Below are 23224 nucleotides of genomic sequence, written 5' to 3' on the forward strand. Positions count from 1 at the left end.
ACACACACACACATATATATATATGTATATATAATATTAATATTAAATTGTGTAAGAAACAGCTAGGAAAAACTTACACAAAAATTTAAATTTTTATCTTTTTTCATGTTTAGATTCTGTTCTATAATGGTCTTAAGACCTTGTCATTATCATTGTTTTGTCCATGATATTCTCCAATTCCTGTGAATTCATCCCTAGGTATTGGACATTGGTACTTTAATTTCCTGTTGTCATTTGAAACTCTCAATGTCTAAAAGAGAACCCATTATTATTTCTTCCATATCAGCTGTACAGCAAGACTGATTTCTATTTTTGTCTTTATATTTCTGTTTTAAATAATGGCTGAGGCTATAGAACCAAAAGAGTAACTGTATTTACCAAAGCAACCTAACAAAAAGCAGCTTACACGTTGATTGTAAAAGTCCTAACTTTTAATTTAAGTATTCATAAATTATGCCATATTATCTACCAAAAGCTTTTTGTGATACCTGGTAACACCCCATCTCATTCATGGGGAAGTTGGGTCGCAAATTTGTTGTTCAAGATTAGCTAGATAGCAGCAGTGTGAGAATTTGAACCCATAGCTCCATGCCTCTGCTCTTCCCACTGGATGTATTTAAGGAGCCATTGCTTCTTATAACCCCAGTACATTTGCACACATTACTTCTAGTGAAAATAGAATTGTTTTGTATTTTGTTATAACTCTTGTTCCAATTACCAAAAATATTTTAAATGGTTAAACCTCAAAATGCATATACATATTTTATATGTCAGATCTGAAATATCAACATGCTATATGTTTGAAACCCTTTTATATAATTATGACCCTCTAATATTAAGCAAGTGACTGGATTAAGTATAAGTCAGGCATAAAATGCCCTGCATGTAGCAAACATAGTGAATCAAACAAATTATCAAGTGGCAAAGCTCATTTTTGTGCTCTGGGCAGTTTTGGCTACCAGCATTTATATATCAAAACTTCACTCAATGTACGATTGATTTTGTTTTATTTTGTTTATTTTTAATTCCCTACAGCAAGCTATGTTAGTTTTGTAGAATGTGTCTGCATCATTAGGTTCCTAAGAAATTATAGTTGTTTTAGTCATGGTCGACCAAAATATTATTCTCTTCTTATAGACCATGGATATTGGTTCTTGGATTGATAGCTCAAAGCTGAGTTTGTGTATTACCCATGACTCAAATACACACAATACACCACCCACACAGAGAAAAGCACTCATGTTATGAGAAATATAAACATCTGAATAATGCTGTAAAATCAGACAGCCAGTGTCCATCAAATATATTTTCTAGTTCAAGGAAAGAGGTTCAGATTAAAGTTTTAAAGTCCAGTCTTAAGGCTGGAATGAACTTGTGTGTAAAATGATGCTTATCTTCTTTTCACAATTGCCTTAAAATATATCAAAAAAAATCCCCAACAGAGGAAGTCTGAAAGGAATATCAGCTCTGTGGTTATGTAAATTGAATTGAGTGCTTTACAGCAGGTTTAAGATTTTTATAACTCAGAAGTTGTTAACAGCCAGCTGGTTTGTATCTGTTTTTTATGGTTATTCTTGTCATATGCAGCCTCCACAATTTTTAATTATATTTTATGGTATGTGTTTTCCTTCTCTTGAATCCCTTAGCCACTCTTTGCTTCACAAGTTATTTTCCACTGGGAAAGGAACAAGCACAGCAATGGGACTCCATCGTTGGAAATGCAGTTGTATAATTACTCACCACTAACAGCTCTATAGTGTGAAATTCAAGTAACTTTCCATTGCAAATGTGTAACCTCCTATTAGAACATCGAAATTGCTTTAATGTAACAATATCTGCTTCTATGTTTTTGAGCTGTTCCCCCCACATCTTCCAGTAAGGTCAAAAATATGATGACACAGTTTTCCTTCTTTCATTTTTCATTTTTTCTATTTTTTTCCTTCCTCCTTCACTCTCTTCTTTTTTCTCTTCTTTCCTCCCTTCTTCTTTCCTTCCTCTCTTCTTCTCTTTCTATATTCATTATGTAAATTAATTGCAGCTAAATTAAATTCTAACTGCTTGGTTTGTTTCCTAATTTTGATTATACTAAAAGATAATACTTTATATCATGATTTTAAGAATTTCATATTTTGCTTGTTTCATATTTTATTTGTAGCCACAAAGACGGGAACACCTTCGACACTTGAATTGAAGGATTGGGCAAATTTTTTTTTTTTTTGGTGAAATTGGGTTTGAACTCATTTGTGTTGCAACTATCACTTGAGCCCACTTCTACTGGTTTTGCTCTGGTTTTGCTCTGGTTGTTTTGGTGATGGGGTTTCTCGAACTATTTGCTTTAGCAAATAGTTCAGTCTCCCAAGTAGCTGGGATTACAGACAGGAGCCACTGGTGCCTGACTCAGTTTTTACTCTTAAGAAAAAACAAGAGTGGAGAAATATGTTTGGAATTTGAAAGAAAAGTTTCTAAAGATTAAAACATGTACTTTATCAAGGAAATGTATGAGTGTATCTTTCATAGCGATATTTTTAGAGAGCCCCAAATTTGAAACTATGTGTAATTTTTGGTATTACTTCCTTAAAAGTGAAAATGTGCCCGCAAGATCTGTTCTTCAAATCATGAACTTTCCAGTATTTCGAATACAATGATGTATGTTTTAGATTTTGGGGGAAGAGAGAGGCGAGACTGCAGTTTGAATTCAGGGTTTAATGCTTGGCTGGAAGAGCTCTACCATGGAGCCCTACCACCAGCCCTCATTTTAGATTTTAAAATAATTAGAATATATTGCTGCCAGTATTCCACATACGATGAGAATACTTAGGCCAAGTGAAGGATATTAAAATATGTAACTGTGAATTGATACACATTGTATGACTATATAATGAAATTTGATTAATAAATGCTGCATAATATGCAATGAGAACAATAAATCTATCACATTCTAAGAGCTGATTTACAAAATTTAATTTTATTACTTTGATAGGATAAATCAATACAATTATCATCAAACATGTTCAAATATCATGCCTTTTTGTGACTTATAGATATACCATATTTAATAGCCCATCATTTTGACTCAGTGAATGATTTCATTTTAGTGTGAAGATATTTAATAGAAATTAGTCTTTCTTCTGTTGAGAGCTGGTTATCAAAATACATTTATATTGATTTTTGTCCCAAGTTCTTTAAATTCATAAGTGCGCTTTTGAAACTAAACTCATGAGACAGACTTATATGTTAATTATTTTGAAATTTGGTACACAATGAACATTTCCTGTTGTATCTCTGTGCGTGTGTGTATCTATCTGTCTATCTATCATCTATCTATCTATCTATCTAACATATCATCTGTCTAACCATCTTTTGCCTATCTTTGAACTTGAAAATTCATCTTCTAAAACATTGACTGTTCAAAAATGTTTGGAAATAAAAAAAATGTTTTGACTTTGTTAGGACGAACTAATTTGTCAGCACTAGAGTTTAGAATGACAATTTATGTAAAGAAACTAACATTTATAGTTTTGAAAACAAACAATATTTTGGAAAGAGAAATAAAAGAAAAAAGGTTTTGGAAAGAAAAGAAGTCAAGATTGGTTAGAGAAAAATTAACACAATGTGTTGAGATTTAGCATAAGATAAACAGAACAGAGAAGACTTGGAATTGGCTTAAGACTGCTGGTCTTGAAAAAGTGGTTCAGTTAATTTAGCTATTTTCCCAGGAGTTATACACTGACAAGTATAAGTATTGATTGGAAGCACTGTTCAGTAGGCTGAAGAAAATTTATAAACCAATGATCAAATTAAGGAAAATAAAATTGTGAAATTTGCCACAATCTAACACTTTTATTTCAGTTCAACAGATGTATAATTATGTTGCATTGTGCAGAAGAATGCAGAATGAATAGGGAATGCACAAGGAATGACAGACACGTGAAGTCACATTCACTATTAATCTAAAGCAGTCTACCAATGTGACCAAAGATAATATGGAACTGGACTAAATTAAATGAGAAGAAAAAAATGCAGCAAGAACAATGTGCTTCCAAATAAAGATCAATATCCTAAATCCCAAATAGATTAATTTAAAATACTTGTTAATGGCAATCTTTGAAATATGTCACAAAAGTTTCAAGATCTTTCAGTTATTGGCCAATTAAAATTTACTTTTTACTTTCTTCTTTATATGCTTCATAAAAATTGTGACTCATCCAGAATTATCCTTTGATGACTTTTTCTTCTTTGATTAGTCTAGACCAGGGTGACATTTAGTTAACAAAATTTTCTTGGGAATATGAATAAAATTTAAACACCAACAAGGCAAAGAAAATAAAAGAGAGAGAGAAAAGAGTGAAATAGTATTGTTATTCAGGGTTGTTCTTATTCTTACACTAAAGAACTTAAATGACATTTCTGTGATGTTTGCACTAGGTAGGAGAAGTTGGTTGAGGATAACAAATAAGAGGTCTGGTGAGGTGATGAATGCAGACATTTGCTCAGCATGCTCAGCTGGGTTGGCCCACCCAGGGACCAAGCAGGTTCTGCTATTTAGATTAAGAAAGAGATATCATCAATATTAACCTGCTGTGCCTTACTGAAGGGTTTATGATGTGATTCTTGCTTTTAATACTCCAGGGATCACTATTTCATTGGAGGCAAATCTTATTCATAGATGAATTAATATAAAAATAGCATGACAATGCAGAGTATCATGATGTGCTCAATGAGTGGAACAGCCAATTTGGACTGAGAAGTTGAGAAGGTCTGATCACCACAGCTGAAGCTACCAGGAAGTCTTCTTACAGAGATTGAGCAAACAAGATGCTTTCAATTGTTTCAAATGAGCAATCTGGAAAATTTCAAGTTTTCTTCTTTAATTTTAAAGTTGAGTAAGCTATGGTACAGGTCACATTCTACACACACACAAAATCAATGCTGACATATGGATCCAGGAAGCATCAGATGTCTGCACACAATGGCAAAGTAAGAGCTGTTCTTTAGTGGGAGATAAGCTTCCAGCTTTTCCTCTAATCCTGCCTTTCTTCATTCTTCACCTACGCCCCTGCCAAATAACTTTTATCATTTAATATTATGTTTAGATGATTTTTTTCTTTCCTTAACCATCTACCATATCTTCACTCTGTCTGTGTTTGGGATAATTTTGTGATGCAACGACCAGAATATTGTTATTTCAGACTTAGAAGTTGAAATGAATTTAACATTTGTAAAATGTAACTTTTATGAAAACTTAAGTTCATAAGACATTTCTAAGTACTCACACATTGCAACTTTACTTGGGAGTCCGCCTCCATATTCATTAAAGCACATTTAGGATGTAGTAGGGAAGAGTGTTATTGGAGCTTGAATGCTGACTGCTCCATTTATTAGTTGCATAATTTTAGATTAGTAAATGCACATTGTTCTCCTTATCTAGAACTGTGTGTGTCTGTGTGTTTATACACACCCATACATAGTATAGAAGAGTCACAGTTATTACTTTTTAATGCACAGTATATTCATAAATTTTTTTTCTTTTTCTTCTTTGTTTCTGGAGAGAACATGTAAGACTAAATTTCAAATATATAACACAGTGTGTTTTTTTGTGGGGAGTGAGATTGGGGTTTGAACTCAGGACTTCATGATTGCAAAGCAGGTGCTCTACTGCTTGAGCCACAGCCCCAGTCCATTTTGTTCTGGTTATTTTAGAGATGGGGTCTCAAGAACTGTTTGCCCAGGTTGACCTTAAACTTTAATCCTCCTGATTTCAGCCTCCCAAACTATCTAGGCTCACAGGTACGATCTGTAAGCACTCAGCTACAACACAGCATTGTTAAATGTGGTCAGTGTGGTTATTTTCATGCTTTCTGCATCCTCAATATAATTGGTCAGTTTTCAGGGGTTTTTTTTATAGATAAGAAAATAACATTTAGAGTAAACTATAGTAAATACTTCAGAAATATGTTTACTTTTAAGACAGTAATCTCTTGGTATGTAAAAGCAGGTACATAGAAGTTTTTATATGGAGGGAGAAACATTTACCTTAAGCTTAATGTTCCACTATTTCCACCACATCAGAAAGGAAAAGTACTATAAGCAAAAGCTGTAAGAATGGAAAGCTGTCCTCCTGGTGTGATAATAGCAGGTGTCAGGTATAGCCATTACCTTGGGCAAAAGCCTGCAAGGATTGGGCTGAGCAGCATTTACCTTTGCTCTTCATCTGCAAAATGAAATAGCCTTCTGATAAGAGGAAATGACAGATTAGGGAGCAGGACTGGCATTGAACTCAATCATACTTCACTCAGGCTTAGTTGTTTTTGTTGTTCTTTCATTAGTTTACTTTTAGTTCCTTGCTAAATGTAATGTGTTGACTTTAGAATAAGCTGAGAACTGGCAGATGTTTGTAGGAGCTGGAATGAATGTTTTTTTCTTGTAAGTAAATTTGGAAGGTTTCCTCATAGGATTTAGCTGATGGGGGTGAATTTTGTCATCAGATGATAGGTATTAAGCTAAAACATGTGAAATTGTCATTTTATAGTTCAGAATTTGTCAAATATTGGCAATTTCATGTAGTTCTACCAAGTATATGATTTTCTTAAGCTTAAAAATCTGAATGTGTGATATGTGGAGAGGTCTTATTTGTTTTAGGTTGTGAGAACATTTGGGTAAATTTTTGGCTCTTCAAAAAATCTTTTTCAATTATAAAATGGAATGACTACTAAGGCTACTTTTGTATGTTTTCATGATATCTTTTTGAAGTATGGCCTTTTATTCATTCATTCAAAAACAAAATGCTTACTCTACAAGAGTAGTACAGGAGGACAAAAAGGAATTTTAAGAAGAAATTAAAAGGAAAGTATAGTCATGGCCTCGATCTATAAGAACTCTTGATGTAATTTGACAAACTGGTAAGTAAATAATTACAATATAAATCAGTAATAGCTAGAGCTGAGATTTCTTCAAAATTTAGAAGATAAAGCACAGGAAGACATAATCAAATCAATCATTCCTAGCAGGTTCTTATTTATGTTGGCATTTAATCTATGCATAAATAAAAGAAAAGGGAAACACAATCCTAGCAAAAAGAGCCATGAAGACAATGGGATCTGACATTAAAATGAACAATGGTTATTATAGTTTTATTTCATTTATTTAGGTTTTTTTGGGTGGCAGTACTGGGGTTTGAACTCAGAGCCTCAGGCTTGCTAGGCAGACACTCTACCACTTGAGCCACTCCACCAGCCCTGTAGTTTCACATAAAGTGGAGTCTGAGCAGTGATGTATCTGGAAAGGTAAGTGAGGGACACTTTGAAAACCTTGGCATTGCTGTGAATAAGGTATTTGAACCTTGTATTGTAAGTGATGGGCAATGTTAAAAATATTCAAACAAGGGCATAGAATGGTTTAATTTTGTGATATATGGAGAGAAGAGAATCCACAGTGTGGAGGAAGGAATGGAAGAGCAAGAGGGTAACTGTTTTTCAGAGCACTGATGGAGAGTTGAGACGTGAACTAGCATTGAGTCTTTTCTAATCATCCAGAGGAAGTGAGAGCCTCACTCTTCTGTTTGTGTAGCCTAGTGGTTCTCAGGGGGCCGATCAATGATCTCTTATATAATCTTTGTAATCTTGTGAATTTATTAGGCCTCTGTCATGTGAAACATAAATAGTAATACAATCTAGATGACATATGCTAATTAAGTGGCTTGCCAGAATTTCAGGGAAAAACTCACCAAGGGTTCATTCATTACCGAATGTCTAGTATATTTCAAGAAGAGCTCTACGAACTAGAATAAATGGAATAAGACACGGTGCCTGTTTTATGAGCATATAGTAGATACAGTCTTTCTGAATATATAAATATCTGCATATGTGTGTGAGAGATAACAGTACAAATATAGCTTGCAGTTCCCTAAAATTATATTTCGAGTGTGTTCATAGTATATTAAGAATCTTATGATGTACACATATCTGAAAACTATGAAAATGCATTTTCTCTTTTTTTTTGCTTGTTCTTTTTAAAATTTTCTCCTTTGCTTTATCATTTTTACATTTACCTACATGTGTGTGTTCTTATATAAGATTCTAGGTTTATTTGCATTCTTGGAGATTGAACTCAGGGCCTTGTGCTTGCTAGGCAGGCACTCTTCCACTTGATAAAAGTCCCCAATCCTTTTGCTTTTAGGTTGTTTTTCAAATAAGGCCTTGTACTGATTTTGCCCCGGCTGGCCTCAGATTGTGATCCTCCCATATTCACCTCCTGAGTAGCTGGGATTACAGACATGTATGTGACACCACACCTGGTACTTATGCACTTATTTGCATTCTTAAAGAATGAATTGAAGAAATTGAATCAAATTAGCCTGTTAAGTTACACCATTGGTTAAGTATGAATGGTTCTATATAATGGCAAAACCTTCATCAAGCTCTATTCTCAGTGAGAATGCTTCTCTTGAAGAGTCTTTCACCTCTACTTTTGGTGCTTTCCCTTCCTTCCTCTATTAATTTTCCTTTTGAATCTTCAATCTGCAGTCTCAATTAATGCCATTTCTTTTCCCAAAATTATACTCATGACTTCATTACGTGAACAAATGTTTACCAAAGCAAAGCCAACTTTCCATCAGGCTTATCATTTGTCCCTGAACCCTCCATATCCTGATTTTGTGTCATCCTTCTTATGACTGTTGTGAAAGTCATCTCTGATTACATCTTCTCATGACTGTCTCGCCCCTTATGTGTGAGTCCATGCAATTCCCCCCACTCCACACACACACATACACATACACACACACACACACAAAACCAGGCTTTTTTTTTTTTTTTTGTCCTTTTAGAAAACTAGTGAACTTTAACAATTTTCTGAAATATACATTGCTAAAATCTATTCATGGGCAGTCATACCTCACTGCAAATGCCACATGCCCAAAATGCGATCTTCCAAACTTTCTCTCTGTTCTTGCCTGTTTCTAATATTGGAATTAACTTATCACATAATATTCCACTCCAGACTATAACAACCATTTTAAATTTTTTTCTTACTTCCATCTAAATAGAGATCAAACTTTCTTTGTTAAATGATTCTGAACCCTATCACTTCCTTTCATCTCTGCTTTTTCTTCCTCCCTAGCTCTGCTCCTTTTAAGCTATACTTGGATAACTATAGTGCCTTTCTATAATGGTCTCTCTCTACCTCAATTTACTTTAAATTTTTACTGATCATATAAAAATAAGTTTAGTTAGGAAATATTTATTAATCCAATAAGAAAATACATTATTAAGCGCCTACTCTGTTCCAGATGTGTTTATGTATTTTTGCATACACAAACATGCATGTATATATATTTTCATATTCATGCATGCATATATATTCAAATACATATATGAATTGAATCCACTTTACATATAAAGTACATTCATTGCCTTTTGGTGCTATATTAAGTTATCACAAACTTAATGGCTTAAGACAGCACAAATTCATTATCATAAATTCTTAAGATCATGTCTAAAATATATCTTTAAATTGAGGTGTTGTCAGAATTGTGTTCCTTTGGGAGACTTGGGGACTGGGGGAATCTGATTCCTTGCTTTTTCCATCTTCTGGAGGCCACCGATGTTTCTTTTCTTTTTTCTTTTCTGGGGTATTAAGGATTGAACTCAGGACCTCATGCTTGCTAGGCTCTACCATTTGAATCACACACCCATCCCTTAGAAGCCACCCATGTTTCTTGGCTTGTTGACCCCTTCATTCATCATCCAAGCACTGAGCTCCAAACTCTGCTTCTGTTATCACATCTCCTTTCCCTGACTTCAGCCCTCTTGCTGACCTCCTATAAAGATTTCTGTGATTATATTGAGTCCCTCAGGGTAATCTAGAATAATCTCCCCAACTCAAGACCCTTGAGTAAATCACATCTGCAAAGTCCTTCTTTCAAGATATATAAAATAACATATTCTCAGATTCCACAAACTGAGACATACTATCTTTTGAAGAGTACACATTATTCTCTCTTACATAAAAAGTTAATCTTCAGGACAACTCTAAAAGTAGTATTATATTCACTTTACCACTGATGGAATTGAGGCTTAGAGAACTGAGTGAAATCCCCCTAAAAATTTATATATTCAGAATATGAACCTGAATTTCTCTACCACATTGCATTGTAAATCCTAATGTAATTATGATAAACACTGCATTACTTATTGGGATACATATTTAAAGCAATAAAACTATGGAGGTACCCATTTAATGGGTAAGCCTATATAGAACGCACATTGATGGAGCCACATATGGTGCTCAGATGGAATCCACATAACATAGGAAGAATCCTTAGGGTGAATGGGCAGGGTTATTGGGCAACAATAACCATGGCTCTTCCCTTATCCAAACTGTGGGTGTTTGCTAGACAAGAAACTGCATTGCAATGACATTGAAGCATATTTTTGGAGTGACGCCAATCTTCTTTCTCAGGTTTATGTCCTTTTAGTCTCCCCATTCCACGTGTCTTGTTCCTTAAATATTACATTCCCGATATATGTCCAGCATGTTCCAGTTTACCTTTTTAACATTGAATTATTCTTTTCCATCAGTGCTGTCAATCAAGTCTCTACCTGTATTTCAGACTTTTCTTAAATACTGTCATTAAGCTAAAACTTCATGAATTCCCTGCCAGATGCAAGGTCGTAATAGAAGCACTGTATACTTGTAGTACAACTCACACATTCTTTCTGATAAGTAATTGTGTATGTCTCTATCTATAAAATGTAAGTTTACTCCTTCCTTTCTCCCTTCTTCCCATCCTTTTCTTTCTTTGTCTTTTTTCCTTTCTTCTTTCCCTTATTTCCTTGTCTTCCTCCTCTTTTCATCACATCTGTCCTCAACATATATGAAGTATCTACTTTGGGTGGGTCACTCTTTTGGGTGCTGAGCCTGAATGTATGACTAGGCAAGACACAATCTCTTCTATCATTGAGTTTGCAGATTTCAGGGCAGGGTTTTTATTATACTCATCTTTTCATTCTTTTCTGTCTTGGACATAGTACATAGTAAACTATTATTTGAATTGAATATATATAAGGATTGAAATTTAGCTTAAATTTCCATAGTCATAGCCTACTTAGCTATGAAAGACCCATAATAATATTTCTATGATAAAAATCAGTAAATATTTGATTGGGTGCCCATGCTTTCATTATACTTTTTCTTTTTTCTTTCTACTATGGAGATTGCATATATTTAGAATAATAATTATAAACTATATTTTGCATTTAAGAATAAATATTAAACACATATAACAGTTCAAATGTGTGCTGCTAATTTTTACTAGCAATAAAAAGCAATAAGATGCTTATATTTAAGGATCTTATTGCCAGTGAATTTTATGTACTTCATAATGAATTCCTTTTCATAAGTGAATATCGGAGTCTGTTCTGTTTGTATGTATCTTACAAGAAGGTCTTAAGACTTGAATTAAACTAAAATAATTTGTCATATGAATTATTAATATCAAGTAATTCTTTTGAATTATTTGTGATGAAGATGCACTGTCAATTTTAGTTATTATGTGAATAAATGTATGTATTGCAAGATCACACATAGTTGTCAACTTTCATTAGAATGCCTTGATAATAATTAGAATTCAGAAAGGCAGAGTGTAGAGTGTCTTAGAATTCTACCAGTCTCCAATTTTTGGTTTTAATATTGATTTAGTCTTGCATCATCAAATACAGAGAAAAGTAAGAATATTACTCTTATATAAACATACTTAAATAGGTTTATTTAACATGTGCTCTGAAATATCTAAATATCTTGCTATCTATTAAACTAACAGGTTTATTACTTAATGCAAATTATACCTAAAAGTTAAAAATGAAATATTAACCGATATTGATGGATATATGATTGAAGCTTGCTGTTGAAAGTAATGTAAGGAGTAGAAAACATTATGCTTTCCTGGGAACACAAGTACTTCTCTTTATATGATATAGATGTATGTAGTGAATTAATGCTGTGACATATGAAGTGCTGCTTATATACTGAATTACTTGACAGCTAAAGATTGTCTATGTGACAAAATTAGTCATTGACTTTGAAATCAATGTTTTAATGGATTGAACATTACTGGTGTGAACTTGGTAAGTATTGATTTATTTGTTATGGACTATCGGGGAAATAATTATTATCTTATTAACCATTTGGATTTCTTTTATTTATCCTCCCTTATTCCTGACTAGTTCAATGACTTTAAAGTATAAGCATGAAAAAAGAGTAAATTATATGTTTGAGGTGGTCAAATAAATGTGTTTAAAGGCTCTCTGTGCATATGGTGGCGTAGCTTTTTCTAAAAGTTAAGGTGATTGGTCTGCCAGTGGAAATAAGGAGTGCGGCTTATTCTGACCTTATTCAAAACACAAATCTGAGATTAGAGAATATGACTCCCAAAACAGTACCAGCTCTTCCCTCTTAATCTGGTAATTTAGTAAGTATATAATCTTTATAAATATAAAATTGTTTATTTTTTCATAATATTTTCAATAATAATTTTATTAGCATGCATTATTTGCATCTATTCTTGCACTTCAGTATGATACCCATAAAAATAGGCAAATGAGATTACCTCACACTGAGAAGGTTCTGGACAGCAAAGAAAACAGCAGAGCAAAGAGATGACCTACATAAAGGGAGGAAATATTTGCCGATTATTCAATGTACTCCCTCATTTAATTTCTGTATCCACCATAACATCTAATTATTATCATCAGGCCCATTTTCCAGGCCGTTATTTGTTTGAGGTTCCTTAGTAAGTCATGGATCCAAACTTTATGTAATTTGGAAATTGGTCCAAGTCCATGCGTTTAAGTACTTGCAATAACAAGGTGCTTTATGAAGTATTCATTTATCTACTAAGTTTAATTGTCGATCCTAAGAAACATAACTGAAGCAACAGAGTTCTGGGGTTCATGTCTTGGCTTTGGCTTTGCATCCGTTCTAAACAAGCAAGCAGGTGCAGCTTCACCAGTAGTGGGGGCATTATGCAAAAGTGAGGGGAAGTGCCTGTTATGATGAGACGGCAGTAAAAGAACAGTGTCATTGTGGAATGCCCAGGTACCAAAGCTATTATGTATCTTAAGTTATTTAGTGCCCTTATCAATTCTGTAAAATGAGACCTAGGCAACATTGCCCTCAATTTTATTGCTGGGGAAAGTTAAATGAAATAACCATAAATTGGGTCTTACAGAATCTACCTATTGGGATCTACCCAATAATGGAGAGTGGTTTGGGTCTTTGATCTTAGACTTCAAAGCCGGAATTCTTTCCTTTATTTCTGCTACTGTTCTCAAATTTTACACTTTTAAAAATAATCCCCTATTTTAAATTTAATTTAATTAATAATTTTTTTTTTGTCAGTACAAAAAAGGCTTTGCCCTTGGTAGATAGTACTCTACTACTTTGGCCATGCCGCTAGCTCTTTTTGCTTAGGTTATTCTGGAGAAAGGGTTTTGCTTTTTGCTCAGGCTGGCCTGGATTGAGATCTTCATACTTTATGCTTCTGAAGTTGCTGGAATGAGAGGCACATGGCACCACACCGAATTTTCTACATTCATGGGATGTAGTCTCATGAACTTTGTTGCCCAGGCTGTCCTGAAACAACCATCCTCCCTAGTTCAGTCTCCCAAGTATCTAGGATTACAAGTGTGATCCCCTTGTGCCATTAAAGATGGAAGTGAAGAGGAGCTCAAATAGCACTCTCATGTCAATAAACAAATATAACTTGCCCTCACTTTTCACGTTAGCCCTCCCAGCACTTTTTTGGCTTCTCTTGAGCACTGCTGTTGCTGATTCAAAATTTTCTACACTAGTTTGTATACTTAAAAAGGAAAGACATGAAGCAAATAATTTTAGTGTTGTGTTGTACTAAAGCACTAAGAAATGTTACTACCAGTTTCAGTTACCCCACTGTCATTGGAAATGTTTACAAAATTTGACAGTTCTAAAGTGACCAGTTACTTGGTGTCCACTTCCTTTTGTCTTGTACATAGTTGATAGGCTGGTAACCAAGTGAAGGGTGTTCTCTCTTTATATATCCTATAGACATACTATCATATTGCTTATTCTATAGCTATCTTCAACTGCAAGTGGCAAGGGAAGATCCATGCAATTGAGTACTTTTTCATGTTTCCATTCCTGGTTGCTCTGAATATAAATATCAAGGTCACCATATAGTTTTTTGAAACTTTTATTTATGAGGATCAAGAGTTTCATCATGGGAATTAAAATAGTGCCAGAGAAAAACAATGATATTATCCTCTGATGTAGGAAGTACAAATTATTTGTTGAGCAAGAATGGGAAAGATTAAAGTGTCCAAAGATTTTAAATAACAAAGTAATTGGGTTTCTTTTTGAGGTTATCAGCTGTTTTAATATTCTACAATAAGCATTTTTCACATGACTTGATGGTTTCTACCTTATACCACTTATCACTCCTTCATTTCTAAGAGGATCCTAATTTTATTAAATTATTCACATCTTTCCTCCAACAGTGTACTTACAGTGAATGGGAAGTACTGGTCCCATTCTTGGGTGGTCCCATTCTTTCTTACTATGACTGGTTAGGTATGTCAAATAATACGATTGGGGCCTATTTGTTCTCTGAGGGGGCTCTTTTGGACATCACCTGGAAAAGATTTCTTTGAAGAATAAAGAAACATATAGTACATATAAACCCTCATTTTTAGTATTTTTGGTTGGATGTTTGAATTGCTGTAGCCTGCTTTTTAATGTGGTGGCTTATACCAACAGAGAGTAGAAGGAAAAATAAGGTAAAAATTTGGATTCTAAACATCATTGATCTACTGAATCACCCAGCTTTAGTTGTGCTTTTGGAATAATAAAAAGGCTTTATTATTTAGTTGTGCTTTTGGAATAAGAAAAAGGCTTTATTGTTTAATTTGAGGACTTTTCTTACTTATTCTCTTCTCCACCTCCCCCACTGACTTCACAGTATATGCTTTACAATGTAAAAATAAAAACTATGCCAGGACTTCACATTTGTGACATTGTTGACACAGTTTCAGTTGTCATCCAAGTAATCATTTTACTAACATGTTTATAATATGATTTGATGGTGTCAGATGACAAACACTAAATGAGAAATCATTTTCATTTTAAAAGTTGCAAGTGCAATCATATAATCATAGTTAAAACCTCAAGTATAATACCATTGTGCCCCCTTTCCCCTTAATTCAGCTACTTTTAGTAATTTCTAAAATGTTCCTCAACATTGGTGTACAGTAATGGTGTACTTTTTTACATTTTTTGTCAGTGCTGGGAATTGAACCCAGGTTCTTGTGCACTAGGCAAGTGCACTACCACCGAACCACACCCCAGTCCTTTCTTTGCCTTTTGACTACATCAGAATACACAATGAAATGAAGATTTTATTGCAATGATCTTTAAGTTTAATCAGGGTGCATATATTACTACAAATGCAGACTTATAAATGATTTTTCTCTCACTACTGTGCTCAAGTACAGCATTCTTATAGTTGTTGCAAACTGAGGCATATGAATAAAACACAGCTCTGTAGGTTTTTCACCAATGGTACATATGAACTTCTTTTCAGACATTTTTAGTATGCTTTTTAAACAATTTGAAGTTTTCCACATGACTAAACTTTGCAAAATATTTGGATCAACTTTCTCTGTAATGATAATTAAACTTGTAGCAATAACTCACGTTTTTATCCACAAATGTGGAAAGTTAGAGCAAAATCTTAGCTTTTCTACGCCATATATTAGACTCTGATTATCAACACCCTACAGTAACTTTTTAGAGACTGAAGAGATTTGCTTATGTCGCAGCTTAGAAGAAAAGCTATCGCAGAAGTTTCGTGTCCATATTTGGTCCTGTGAAACCAGAAAGAGCATATTCCCCTCTCAAAGGTTTTTCTTGAAGGTGTTTCAAGCTGGAGTTGAGTGTTTGAATTTGTTTCCAAACCTGAATTTCTCGACTTTCAGACACAGACTTCTATTAGGCCACCAGACTAGCGCAATGAAGTTCAGATATTATTTCAATCAAAGAACTGTGTTCTATTACCCTAGGATCTATGTCAAGCTGTGGATTAGGTTAAAAAACCAACAAAAGCTCCTGGTGGTTGAAAGATTGTAAGTATTTTGCTACATTACTGCATTGCAGGCATGAGCACGTTCTTTCAGCATTTTCAAGTTTCACAATGTTACAATTAATTAATTGTGTCGATCTAGCTAAAACACTAGTCAGAGTTACCATCTGCACTTTTAATAAATCCTTTGAATTCCCTTGATCTTTCTTTTTTCTTATCCTTCCTGTGTACTGTAGCACAACTTTCCCAAACCCATAAAACTTTGATTAATGGAACAAAGAATTAGACTTGAGATACCTGCTTTTGTAACTCTCCCATGCTTCTCTGACCTGAAGGTCACTTTCTCAATGCACCTCAGCCTTTTTCTCTTAAAGAACAATAAATGAAAACCTTGAAATTGTAACACTTGCTATTATTAAATCTTTTACCCACATATATAACTATATGTAGTTATATAGTTGATGTGTATGTATAGTAATGTACAATTCTATAACTACATACAGTTATATGTAGTTGTATATATATAGTTATATATAGTTGATGTGTATAGTTACATATAATTATATAACTATAGATTCTTACATGGTCAAAACCTACAGTTACATATATAACTATAACTACATATATATATGTATATATTTATGTATGTACATGTGACACAGTGTTTGCTTTTTAAGAAGTAGTTGACATGACTTCCTTTTTCTTCATCTTTTCCTTCAGCTCTCTGACTATGCATGTACATGTATACAAATTAAGTAAAACATGAATTCATGAAGTCAGACAAAAATTCATATTATCAGTCTTTGGACAGTGCTCCCTTTTGTCACTTGGAGTATCATTTTGTGGAGTCTTACAGGAAAGCAAAACTTACTCATTGATCCTAAAATCCTCTTTTAATTAATTAAAAACTAATTGTCTCAATTTGCTTCTGATTCTGATACCCAGGTTTAACTATGTTATTAGAAACCCTATGATTTGGTCTGCATAGATTTTGATTTTTTTTCTCTTTCAGAAGTTGAGTTAGATTGTCTTTAATCTCTATTTTTGTCTTACTCAAAAGTCTGTTTGTACTCTTGGCAAATACAGAAAAGCATCAGAGCTGCTGTAGAAAAATGTGCTTCATCCTTCACCATCGTAGAACTCCCCAGCCTCCCAAGCTGTGAAGAGTTTATTTCTTCATAGGGAGCCTGGTCTTGCTCTCTCACCTGGTGCTGCTGGTGGAAACAGTCATCATGTTCAGATTCAAAGGTGACCAAGATAGCAGCCTGAGGACATGTCTGTGGCATGAAGTTGAGCCCCAGCTCTGTCCAAATGCTGCTAGGTGGAAAGATGGTTGGGTGCCCTGCTGAGAGATTTTGATTTGGGAGGTGGAACCTGGCGGGGGGTATCCCTTTAGGAGTAAGAGTTTTTCCTTTCTGTCTGAGAATATATGAAGTAAAATGCAGATCATTCTTTCTTCCTTTCTCACAGCTAACATGAACTTTGTTGGTGATACAGGATCTACCTTATTTATGCCATGGTGTGAGGATCATGATAGCTTTCATCCTCAACAGTGCCTCTGAAAAAATGGGATATAGTTCAGAAGAATTCATTTTCTTGAAAAACAGATTATTGTTGGTTGAGAGTATCAGCTAATAAGATATTATTGCTCCTCTTAAAGTTTTTAATTGTCTATTAATAAAAAATAAGTATTTTGCAATTAGTGTCTTTGATTCTGACAAAAGAAGGATCTCTACACTAAAGCAGATCAGATAGTACCTAGATAATGTCTTATTTACAATGCATTTAATATTAAAACTACAGTGGAGTCTGCATTAATGGTATGAATTATAAGGCATTTATGCTTTGTTAAGTCGGAGACTATGATTTAAAAGAGTTATGGGGAAGAAAATATGTCTATCTCTTCCCTTTTGTAGTTTTACACTGAGCTCAAGAGATTGTTCTCTAACGTTCAACACCTAAAGAATGTATTTTTTTATATTGTTCAAAGCTGACCTCTGCTTTTAGAAAAGTTTATCTGTACTTTTTCATCTGTTTAGAAACATACATTTTTGGTTAAGAGATCGAAGACAATCTCTCTTTGTCTTTTTTTTTTTCTCTGAGCTAAGGAGGTTGAGATAAAAAAGAATGACTGCTTTAAAAGTCACACATGGCTGTAATTTAAGATTTTTTTCCTCTCATTGTCCGTAACAGTTGAAAGAAACCTTCAATGAAAGTTTATTAACTAGGCCAGTGCCTGAGGCAATAAAGGTTCATTTATTACCCGTTTCTTGGCTGTTTTTCTTCTTCTATTTTTCGGTTAAACTCATAGCGTAAGATAATACTTCACAAAATTAAACCTTTGACCTTCTGTAGAGTTAAGTCTCCTTTGATTAGATAAAGTAACAATTTATGGTTGAGCATGCGGTTGCACATGAAATGAATAATGCAACAGACTCCGTGTGGACTAAGGATCTATTGCTTTTGAAAAGATGAATGCTGCTTAAAGGGGAAAAAGTCCACTTAAGTGTGTTGTCTTTATTCAGTGTGCACTTAAGCAATATTTCACAAGGCTTTACTTCCAAGTTAAAGTTATAGTTGAATTTTCTTATTCTCATAAGAAAGATGTAAGGCAAAGGTATTGTAAAACAGCTTTTGAAATTCTGACTGTTATATATGTGCTTATTCCACATTCCAGGTATTACAAACAGCTAAATTATAAAATTAAATAACTGCATGAGAGAAATGATCATTGATTCTTACATATGAATTTCAAATGAGACAATTAGAATACTGTAATTTCTAATAACACTGGATGCCACTATTAATACAGCTAAAATAAAATAGTGTTTTATCACTTATGAACAAAAAAATGATAGTAATAAAATTTGATAATATTAAGCTTGTTCTTAACTTTTAATCCAATCCATAGGAATTCAACTTCTTGTTAGTATGATGTAGTAATATTTATGGCAATGTTTAAAATTTTGTCTTGCTTCAGTCATATTAAAAATTTGAATGTCATTGTACAAAGGTAAATATGTATGGAATTTGAAGATATTTCTTCCATTTTTCTATGTACTTTCATTGTTTTTCGAAATTGTTTGGAAAAATTGAGAAAAATCTCAAATCTCAACTCCATCAATCAAAATGTTTTATTAAACTTACCTGTTTATTATAGAAAAAATACACATACTTGCTGAAGCAGATGTAATCTTTATTTCTATCTTCAGCTTAGTGGAAGTAGAGGAATAAGTGCATAGAACTGGTCCGTGTTTCTTACAAAGCTGTTGTCATTAGCTGGTTGTTTAAACTACTAATTGACATGCAAAAGTTGAATGCTTGAGAGAAGTGTTTTAGCTTTAGTTTGGTTCTTTTTCAATTAGCTGAGATTATTTAAGGTGAATAAATCTATGCAGTGATTTAGTTTCTTTTAATAGAATCTCATGGTGCAACAGAAATTAGGTCAAGAGAAGCTACTGGATCACTACAACCACAGATGTTCTTCCTAGAAGGAAGAGACATAAGGAAAATTGAGGATTTGCTATAGTGTATTACTTGTTTGAAACAAAATAGATGGTTTATGAGAAAACAAAAACTGTCATATTTTTTATAATGTTAGGAATTAAGCATTTCTTTCTATCCTTGTGATTTTTTTTTTTTTTTTGCAGCAATAAGGAGACACGAATAACATAGTCCCATCCATTGTTAACTCTCCCTTGATGCCCACGCTCTCTTCCTAGGTGCAGTGGGTTGAATATACTAGTCAAACCTGGATAGAGTAAATTTGCATTCTTGAAAAATAGTAATGTCACATTATAATCTAAGTAATTTGTTATACTTGAAGAATTAAGTAACTTGACAATGCTTACAAAGTTGTGGTCAAGACAAAGACTTCATCTACTTTAACATACCACAAACGAGGAGATGACAACTATTTTAGACTGTGGACAGCAGCCCATATTTCTTTTGAATCTTTCTTATCACATAGTGGTGTCTGTTTTTCTAAATTAGTCATAGTTATTCTTTTCCATGGTCCATATTTAAAACTATAACCAACAACCTACTTTTCCAAACAATACCAGCAGGCTGATGACGGAGACTAAATAATGTTGATACAGAGGCAAAACTTAGTGATATAGAAGTCAAGAATATATTGCCTCAACCACTGGTTCCTCTGCTTTTATTATTTCTCAGTGATTGGGTGTGCATACTGTTCCCAACTCTTCCTAACCCTGACCTCTATTTAGAAAGAAAGAAATTATATGCAACAAATATCTGTATGTATGCATGCATATATATATATATATACAATGTGTGTGTAATGATACATTTCTTTCATGAGTTTTTTTCCTTGAAAAAGTTTAGGTTACTATATTAGAAAACTTTTGTGGTCATATATTTTCCAGCTATATCTATCTTATTATATAGCTCCCCTTAAACAAAAGTTAAATGTAAAAATGGACACCTCTGTTCCTCGTTTTCATCTTCCCTTCTCAACGACCACTGTAACTGACAGTCTCACATAGTATCTGTATTCTGTAAAAACAAAATACTAAAGAGAGACTTAGTGAAATATCAAAAGATTTGGAAGAGGATTTATGTTTGGGGAGATTATTTTTAAGGTTATTCTTCTGCAGAAATTAGACTTTTTACTTAATATATTGCCTAAACTGCCACCAGTATATTAACAAGTAGCCTCTTTAAAAGCATCGCTTTAGAATGTCATCTCCTGTCAGTCACTCTCATGCTAGGTAGAGCCACCTGTCTGTGGTTAATTCACTGAGTAATTTTGTTTGATGGCATTACTGGTAATAAAGAAGTGTTGGGTCTTTGACTAACTTGAGGAAATAAAATCCAGGAAATAGAAAAATAAGATATAATCGGGGGTGCTTAAAAGCAAACTAGAGTCAAAGTTTGCTTATGTCAGTTTGTTTAGACATAAGATTTATTTCATATTCAAGATTGCAGAGGAGAATAATGTATTCACTTTATTTGTGTTGTGACATAGGTAATACACAGGATTTAGGCAAATATTATGAATTTTATTTTTCACCAATATTGAAGTTTTGTGCATAAAGATGAATGACCAGTTTAAAATGGCCTGTGGTAAATGCATTTTAAATTCTGGAAAACTGTCTCACAGTTGATCACTTAATTAGATTTCACAGTGGGTTGATATATTCTCAGTGGACTGACTCATATTTGTGATGTCATCTGAGTGTCTATAACTTCAACTTCTTATGCAATCCATAAGCTATAGGGCAAAAGGGAACCATTTTCTTTCAAAGACTCTGAAATCTACTGTATTCTGTACTTTTTACATTTATTGATGGCATTAGTGTGGTCAATTCTGAACTGGGAGTTAAGGGAAATGGGATTACTCTGTCATTATTTAATGGTGTGACTTTATGGAAATGATTAACCTCATTGCCCTTACGTTTCATCATCACTGAAATGAAAGGCCACATTAAGTAAAGTCTTTAGTCCCCCTATTTTCTAACTGTAGACCCCAGTTGGTATCTTACATATATTTTTCTGAATGTAGTAATATTAGAGGTGAAGTAAAGGATATATATTTAAGACCTTGTGCCAAGTTCAACTTTTACTAATTAGCTGACATCTTATTGAAAGCCAAATTATAGTAATTTAAAAAATTTGTTGATTATGGTTCAGGTTGTGTCTATGAGTCAGTGATCAGAATGTGAACTTTTCAAAAACTTCCATGGAAATTGTCAGTAATTTACAAACAGCTCAATGACATCCCCATGGTGTTCCCTCCTTCTGACTTCACTGCTGCTAAAATCCCTTCCCTCAGGGAAACTGAAATTTAAGCAATTCAGAAAAAAAAAAAAAAACCAAAAGAATGCTAAATCTGATGCCTATTTTATTTATCAGTCATTATCAATATTATGATAATACATTTTTTTACTGTATGCCTGTCTAAATTAGTGGAGGATTTTGTTGTTAATCCAAGCATTTTAAAAACCTAATTCAATCAATTGAGAAAGTGAAAACTGGTATAGTGTTTCCATTAGTGGCCTCAAGGATCAATTTTCCTTTTCTCTGCAGAATACCAATGTGCTACAAAGGGCAAGGAAAGTCAGTCTAATGGACATTAAGAGACAAGTTCACACTGAAAGTCTTCACTCTAACCAGATGTGCAATTAAGTTCCTTCTTCTAGTTGCTTGTAATTTCTGCAATTTAATCATTCAAGAGTAGGGATAAGCATGACTCTATCATAACTTTTAATTTACTGAGAAAATCTTAACTAAAATAATGGAAAATTAATATCAGTTATTGGACAGCTGATATTTAAATAAAGATGAGAAGAAAACAAGATGAAAAGAGGTACTGGTATTTTCAAGTTGTTCTGTTAAGCCAGGAGTTCTTCTAAGACTTGCAGTGATTTCAATTGAGTTGTAATTCAAACTCATATAAGCTTACACTGCACCTTCAACATAGTTTTGCAAAGTGTCTATAGGAACTGTCAGGAGCAGAAAGATTACTTCACAGTAATGATGGTTGAATTGAACCATGCCTTTTGATGTTTTACTTTCTGAATTGAATTGTTAGACAAGATTAATTGCACACAGTAAGAGTTTTAAATGAATGACTATGTAAAGCATTAAGTTTCTCTTTGTGCCACTTGGGGAAAAATAGCTGGAAGGTTTAAATGAATAAGTGTATTTAATGCACAAAATGCCTGGGCTAATTTTAAAATTCCTTTACTAACATCCTTATTGAAAATAGAAACCCACTTTATTCATCTGTCTTGGTTATATTGCTCTGGTTGAAGTAATTTAATATTCTTGCTTTCCACTAATCTTCTAGTTCAACAGAAGTAAACAATGGGTTTCATAAATTAAAAATACACTCTTCTGAACATGCTTATAAGATTAAAAAAACAAGGCTGTAAACATTTATGACTGAAACAAACTAGATTGTTCAAATACTGCCATGATGTATCATGTATATCAATATGGCACTGATATCAGTTAGAATGCAAACAAGGTTTTAAATGATGTGCCCCTTCATTTCAGCTGGAGAATCCGCTTCACACCATCTGCCTATCAGATGGTTAGGAACCAGGACTGCGTATTAATGCCACATGTTCGATTTTCCTCCTTCTTGTA

The 23224-nt window shown here is 33.6% G+C and overlaps 1 protein-coding gene across 3 annotated transcripts in view; it reads left to right on the top strand.

The window, feature by feature from the left end:
* The window catches only part of Dach1 (dachshund family transcription factor 1), a 397811-nt gene that overhangs the window by 188450 nt on the left and 186137 nt on the right, over nt 1–23224 (top strand). The window lies entirely within an intron of this gene.

Source organism: Castor canadensis, chromosome 10 (genome assembly GCF_047511655.1).
Source record: "Castor canadensis chromosome 10, mCasCan1.hap1v2, whole genome shotgun sequence".
Lineage (NCBI taxonomy): Eukaryota > Metazoa > Chordata > Mammalia > Rodentia > Castoridae > Castor > Castor canadensis.